The sequence below is a fragment of the Silene latifolia genome, chromosome 10 (assembly GCF_048544455.1).
Source record: "Silene latifolia isolate original U9 population chromosome 10, ASM4854445v1, whole genome shotgun sequence".
Classification (NCBI taxonomy): Eukaryota; Viridiplantae; Streptophyta; class Magnoliopsida; order Caryophyllales; family Caryophyllaceae; genus Silene; species Silene latifolia.
Genome location: NC_133535.1, coordinates 4,767,985 through 4,776,124, shown reverse-complemented (window position 1 = coordinate 4,776,124; position 8,140 = coordinate 4,767,985).

The following is an 8,140-nucleotide window of genomic DNA, read 5'->3' as shown; positions in this document are numbered from 1 at the left end:
TTTCGGGATTCCGTGGTCCCGGAACAAAATTCTCCGGAAATCACATAGAAAGGTCCTCGGGTCAGATAAAGCGGCCACGCATAGTTTGAACACCAATGGAAGACATTTGGGGGTGCCGGTGTGCCACAAACCAGCATTCGCCGAAACTCGGATTATCGTGAAAAATGTGTGAAAGCTCGTTATTTGAGGTTGAAATCGAACAGGTTGATTCCTGAAATCGAACAGGTTGATTCCTGAAACGAGCATGGACGCATGATTGAAAAACAGGGAGAAAAAAAAACAGGGCCCGGTACGACCTTCCGAACGGCTGAAATTGAAGTGTATATAATACACGGTTTTTCAGGATTCCGGGAACAAAATTCTCCGGAAATCAAATAGAAAGTTCCTCGGGTCAGATAAAGCGGCCACGCAAAGTTTGAGCACCAACGGAAGACATTTGGGGGTGCCGGTGTGCCAAAAACCAGCATTCGCCGAAACTCGGATTATCGTGAAAAATGTGTTAAAGCTCGTTATTTGAGGTTGAAATCGAACAGGTTGATTCCTTAAATGAGCTCGGACGCGTGATTGAAATATAAGGAGAAAAAGAAACAGGGTCCGGTACGACCTTCCGAACGGCTGAAATTGAAGTGTATAATACACGGTTTTTCAGGATTCCGGGGTCCCGGAACAAAATTCTCCGGAAATCACATAGAAAGTTCCTCGGGTCAGATAAAGCGGCCACGCAAAGTTTGAGCACCAACGGAAGACATTTAGGGGTGCCGGTGTGCCAAACACCAGCATTCGCCGAAACTCGGATTATCGTGAAAAATGTGTTAAAGCTCGTTATTTGAGGCTGAAATCGAACAGGTTGATTCCTGAAATCGAATAGGTTTATTCCTTAAATGAGCTCGGACGCCTGATTGAAAAACAGGGAGAAAAAGAAACAGGGTCCGGTACGACCTTCCGAGCGGCTGAAATTGAAGTGTATAATACACGGTTTTCGGGATTCCGGGGTCCTGGAACAAAATTCTTCGGAAATCACAAAGAAAGTTCCTCGGGTCAGATAAAGCGGCCATGCAAAGTATGAGCACCAACGGAAGACATTTGGGGGTGCCGGTGTGACAAAAACCAGCATTCGCCGAAACTCGGATTATCGTGAAAAATGTGTTAAAGCTCGTTATTTGAAGCTGAAATCGAACAGGTTGATTCCTGAAATGAGCTCGGACGAGTGATTGAAAAACAGGGAGAAAAAGAAACAGGGTCCGGTACGACCTTCCAAACGGCTGAAATTGAAGTGTATAATACACGGTTTTTCAGGATTCCGGGGTCCCGAAACAAAATTCTCCGGAAATCATATAGAAAGTTCCTCGGGTCAGATAAAGCGGCCACACAAAGTTTGAGCACCAACGGAAGACATTTGGGGGTGCCGGTCTGCCACAAACCAGCATTCGCCGAAACTCAGATTATCGTGAAAAATGTGTTAAAGCTCGTTATTTGAGGCTAAAATCGAACAGGTTGATTCCTGAAATCAAACAGGTTGATTCCTTAAATGAGCTCGGACGCGTGATTGAAAAACAGGGAGAAAAAGAAACAGGGTCCGGTACGAGCTTCCGAAGGGCTGAAATTGTAGTGTATAATACACGGTTTTTCGGTATTCCGGGGTCCCGGAACAAAATTCTCCGGAAATCACATAGAAAGTTTCTCGGGTCAGATAAAGAGGCCACACAAAGTTTGAGCACCAACGGAAGACATTTGGGGTGTCGATGTGCCACAAACCAGCATTCGCCGAAACTCGGATTATCGTGACAAACGTGTTAAAGCTCGTTATTTGAGGTGAAATCGGCGGAGTTGATTCTGAAATCGAACAGGATGATTCTTGAAATGAGCTCGTACGCGTGATTGAAAAACAGGAAGAGAAAGAAACAGGGTCTGGTACGACCTTCCTAACAGCAGAAATTGAAGTGTATAATACACGGTTTTTCGGGATTCCGGGGTCCCGGAACAAAATTCTCCGAAAATCACATAGAAAGTTCCTCGGGTCAGATAAAGCGGCCACGGAAAGTTTGAGCACCAACGGAAGACATTTGGGGTGCCGGTGTGCCACAAACCAAGATTCGCCGAAACTCGGATTATCGTGAAAAATGTGTTAAAGCTCGTTATTTGAGGTCGAAATCGAACAGGTTGATTCCGAAATCGAACAGGTTGATTCTTGAAATGAGCTCGGACGCGTGATTGAAAAACAGGGAGAAAAAGAAACAGGCCCGATTTACGACCTTCCGAACTGAAATTGAAGTGTATAATAAACGGTTTTCAGATTAGGGGTCCCGAAACAAAATTCTCCGGAAATCACATAGAAAGTTCATCGGGTCAGATAAAGCGGCCACGCAAAGTTTGAGCACCAACGGAAGACATTTGGGGGTGCCGGTGTGCCACAAACCATCATTCGCCGAAACTCGGATTATCGTGAAAAATGTGTTAAAGCTCGTTATTTGAGGCTGAAATCGAACAGGTTGAATCCTGAAATCGAACAGGTTGATTCCTGAAATGAGCTCGGACGCGTGATTGAAAAACAGGGAGAAAAAGAAACAGGGCCCGGTACGACCTTCCGAACGGCTGAAATTGAAGTGTATAATACACGGTTTTTCAGGATTCCGGGGTCCCGAAACAAAATTCTCCGGAAATCACATAGAAAGTTTCTCGGGTCAGATAAAGCGGCCACGCAAAGTTTGAGCACCAACGGAAGACATTTGGGGGTGCCGGTGTGCCACAAACCATCATTCGCCGAAACTCGGATTATCGTGAAAAATGTGTTAAAGCTCGTTATTTGAGAAAGAAATCGAACAGGTTGATTTCGAAATGAGCTCGGACGCGTGATTGAAAAACAGGAGAAAAAGAAACAGTGGTCCGGCACGACCTTCCGAACGGTGAAATTGAAATGTATAATACGGTTTTGCCAGATTAGGGGTCCGGAACAAAATTCTCCGGAAATCACATAGAAAATTCCTCGGGTCAGATAAAGCGGCCACGCAAAGTTTGAGCACCAACGAAAGACATTTGGGGGTGCCGGTGTGCTACAAACCAGCATTCGCCGAAACTCGGATTATCGTGAAAAATGTGTTAAAGCTCGTTATTTGAGGCTAAAATCGAACAGAATGATTCCTGAAATGAGCTCGGACGCGTGATTGAAAAACAGGGAGAAATAGAAACAGGGCCCAGGTCGTGTTTCTATTTCTCCTTGTTTCTACCACGTATCCAAGGTTGCTTCATGATTAGCCTGTTCAATTTCAGCACCAAATAACAACGATTAAAACAATTTCAACGAGTATCCGTTTTTCGCCCGAGACGAGTTTATCGCACATTTATCGCACACTAACAACTTGAAGTATATAATACACGGTTTTTCGGGATTCCAGGGTCCCAGAACAAAATTCTCCGGAAATTACATAGAAAGTTCCTCGGGTCAGATAAAGCGGCCACGGAAAATTTGAGTAGCAACAGAAGACATTTTGGGGTGCCGGTATGCCATAAACCAGCATTCGTCGAACCTCGAATAATCGTGAAAAAAGGATTAATGCTCGTTTAATGCCGGGTTAATTGAGGCTGAATCGAATAGGTTAACTCCTGAAATGACCTCGGACGCGTGATCGAAAAACCGGGAGAAAAAGAAACAGGGTCCGGTACGACCTCCCGAACGGCTCAAATTGAAGTGTATAATACACGGATTTTCGAGATTCCAGGGTCCCGGAACAAAATTATCCAGAAATCACGTAGAAAGTTCCTCGGGTCAGATAAAGCGGCCACGCAAAATTTGAGTAGCAACGGAAGACATTTGGGGGTGCCGGTATGCCATAAACATTCGTCGAACCTCGGGATAATCGTGAAAATGGATTAATGCTCGTTTAATACTCGTTATTTGAGGCTGAATCGAATAGGTTAACTCCTGAAATGACCTCGGACGCGTGATTGAAAAACCGGGAGAAAAAGAAACAGGGTCCGGTACGACCTCCCGAACGGCTCAAATTGAAGGGTGTATAATACACGGATTTACGGGATTCCAGGGTCCCGGAACAAAATTCTCCGGAAATCACATAGAAAGTTCATCGGGTCAGATAAAGCCGCCACGCAAAATTTGAGTAGCAACGGAAGACATTTGGGGATGTCGGTATGCTATAAACCAGCATTCGTGGAACCTCGGTTAATCGTGAAAAATGGATTAATGCTCGTTTAATGCTCGTTATTTGAGGTTGAATCGAATAGGTTAACTCTTAAAATGACCTCGGTCGCGTGATTGAAAAACCGGGAGAAAAGGAAACAAGGTCCGGTACGACCTCCCGAACGGCTCAAATTGAATTGTATATAATAAACGGTTTTTCGGGATTCCAGGGTCCCGGAACAAAATTCTCTGGAAATCACATAGAAAGTTCCAAGGGTCTGATAAAGCGGCCACGCAAAATTTGAGTAGCAACGGAAGACATTTGGGGGTGCCGGTATGCCATAAACCAGCATTCGTCGAACCTCGGGATAATCGTGAAAATGGATTAATGCTCGTTTAATACTTGTTATTTGAGGCTGAGTCGAATACGTTAACTCCTGAAATGACCTCGGACGCGTGATTCAAAAACGGGGAGAAAAAGAAACAGGGTCCGGTACGACCTCCCGAACGGCTCAAATTGAAGTGTATAATACACGGTTTTTCGGGATTCCAGGGTCCCGGAACAAAATTTTACGGAAATCACATAGAAAGTTCCTAGGGTCAAATAAATCGGCCACGCAAAATTTGAGTAGCAAAGGAAGACATTTGGGGGTGCCGTTATGCCATAAACCAGCATTCGTCGAACCTCGGTTAATCGTGAAAATAGATTAATGTCCGTTTAATGCTCGTTATTTGAGGCTGAATCGAATTGGTTAACTCCTGAAATGACCTCGGAAGCGTGATTGAAAAACTGGGAGAAAAATAAACAGGGTCCGATACGACCTCCCGAACGGCTCAAATTGAAGTGTATAATACACGAGTTTTCAGATTCGGGGTCCCGAACAAAATTCTCGGAAATCACAAAGAAAGTACCTCGGGTCAGATAAAGCGGCCACGAAAAGTTTGAGCACCAACGGAAGACATTTGGGGGTGCCGGTGTGCCACAAACCAGCATTCGCCGAAACTCGGATTATCGTGAAAAATGAGTTAAAGCTCGTTATTTGAGGCTGAAATCGAACAGGTTGAATCCTGAAATGAGCTCGGACGCGTGATTGAAATATAGGGAGAAAAAGAAATAGGGTCCGGTACGACCTTCCGAACGGCTGAAATTGAAGTGTATAATACACGGTTTTTCAGGATTCCGGGGTCCCGGAACAAAATTCTCCGGAAATCACATAGAAAGTTCCTCGGGTGAGATAAAGCGGCCACGCAAAGTTTGAGCACCAACGGAAGACATTTAGGGGTGCCGGTGTGCCAAACACCAACATTCGCCGAAACTCGGATTATCGTGAAAAATGTCTTAAAGCTCGTTATTTGAGGCTGAAATCGAATAAGTTGATTCCTTAAATGAGCTCGGACGCCTGATTGAAAAACAGGGAGAAAAAGAAACAGGGTCCGGTACGAGCTTCCGAAGGGCTGAAATTGTAGTGTATAATACACGGTTTTTCGGTATTCCGGGGTCCCGGAACAAAATTCTCCGGAAATCACATAGAAAGTTTCTCGGGTCAGATAAAGAGGCCACACAAAGTTTGAGCACCAACGAAAGACATTTGGGGTGTCGGTGTGCCACAAACCAGCATTCGCCGAAACTCGGATTATCGTGAAAAACGTGTTAAAGCTCGTTATTTGAGGTGAAATCGGCGGAGTTGATTCTGAAATCGAACAGGATGATTCTTGAAATGAGCTCGTACGCGTGATTGAAAAAAACAGGAGAAAAAAACAGGGCCGTACGACCTTCCGAACTATTTGAAATTGAAGTGTATATAATACACGGTTTTTCAGATTCGGAACAAAATTCTCCGGAAATCAAATAGAAAGTTCCTCGGGTCGATAAAGCGGCCACGCAAAGTTTGAGCACCAACGGAAGACATTTGGGGGTGCTAGTGTGCCAAAAACCAGCATTCGCGAAACTCGGATTATCGTGAAAAATGTGTTAAAGCTCGTTATTTGAGGTTGAAATCGAACAGGTTGATTCCTTAAATGAGCTCGGACGCGTGATTGAAATATAAGGAGAAAAAAAAACAGGTCCGTACGACCTTCCGAACAAGGAAATTGAAGTGTATAATACACGGTTTTTAGATTCGGGTCCCGGAACAAAATTCTCCGGAAATCACATAGAAAGTTCCTCGGGTCGAATAAAGCGGCCACGCAAAGTTTGAGCACCAACGGAAGACATTTGGGGGTGCCGGTGTGCCAAACACCAAAGATTCGCCGAAACTCGGATTATCGTGAAAAATGTGTTAAAGCTCGTTATTTGAGGTGAAATCGAACAGGTTGATTCCTGAAATCGAATAGGTTTATTCCTTAAATGAGCTCGGGACCTTTGATTGAAAACAGGAGAAAAAGAAACAGTGGTCCGACGACCTTCCGAATGGTGAAATTGAAGTGTATAATACACGGTTTTCGGGATTCAGGGGTCCTGGAACAAAATTCTTCGGAAATCACAAAGAAAGTTCCTCGGGTCAGATAAAGCGGCCATGCAAAGTATGAGCACCAACGGAAGACATTTGGGGGTGCCGGTGTGACAAAAACCAGCATTCGCCGAAACTCGGATTATCGTGAAAAATGTGTTAAAGCTCGTTATTTGAAGTGAAATCGAACAAAGGTTGATTCTGAAATGAGCTCGGACGAGTGATTGAAAAAAGGAGAAAAAGAAACAGGTCCATACGACCTTCCAAACGGCCGAAATTGAAGTGTATAATACACGGTTGCCAGATTAGGGTCCCGAAACAAAATTCTCCGGAAATCATATAGAAAGTTCCTCGGGTCAGATAAAGCGGCCACACAAAGTTTGAGCACCAACGGAAGACATTTGGGGGTGCCGGTCTGCCACAAACCAAAGATTCGCCGAAACTCGATTATCGTGAAAAATGTGTTAAAGCTCGTTATTTGAGGCTAAAATCGAACAAAGTTGATTCCGAAATCAAACAGGTTGATTCCTTAAATGAGCTCGGACGCGTGATTGAAAAACAGGGAGAAAAAGAAACAGTGGTCGTGACGAGCTTCCGAAGGGTGAAATTGTAGTGTATAATACACGGTTTTCGGTATTAGGGGTCCCGGAACAAAATTCTCGGAAATCACATAGAAAGTTCCTCGGGTCAGATAAAGAGGCCACACAAAGTTTGAGCACCAACGGAAGACATTTGGGGTGTCGATGTGCCACAAACCAAAGATTCGCCGAAACTCGGATTATCGTGACAAACGTGTTAAAGCTCGTTATTTGAGGTCGAAATCGGCGAGTTGATTCTGAAATCGAACAGGATGATTCTTGAAATGAGCTCGTACGCGTGATTGAAAAACAGGAAGAGAAAGAAACAGGTCCGTACGACCTTCCTAATGCAGAAATTGAAGTGTATAATACACGGTTTTGGGATTCGGGGTCCCGGAACAAAATTCTCGAAAATCACATAGAAAGTTCCTCGGGTCAGATAAAGCGGCCACGGAAAGTTTGAGCACCAACGGAAGACATTTGGGGGTGCCGGTGTGACAAAAACCAAAGATTCGCGAAACTCGGATTATCGTGAAAAATGTGTTAAAGCTCGTTATTTGAGGTGAAATCGAACAGGTTGATTCCTGAAATGAGCTCGGACGCGTGATTGAAAAACAGGAGAAAAAAAAGAAACAGTGGTCCGACGACCTTCCAAACGGCTAATTTGAAATTGAAGTGTATAATACACGGTTTTCAGATTCCGGGTCCCGAAACAAAATTCTCGGAAATCATATAGAAAGTTCCTCGGGTCAGATAAAGCGGCCACACAAAGTTTGAGCACCAACGGAAGACATTTGGGGGTGCCGGTGCACACAAACCAAAGATTCGCCGAAACTCGGATTATCGTGAAAAATGTGTTAAAGCTCGTTATTTGAGGCTGAAATCGAACAGTTGATTCCTGAAATCGAACAGGTTGATTCCTGAAATGAGCTCGGACGCGTGATTGAAAAACAGGAGAAAAAGAAACGGGGTCCGTACGA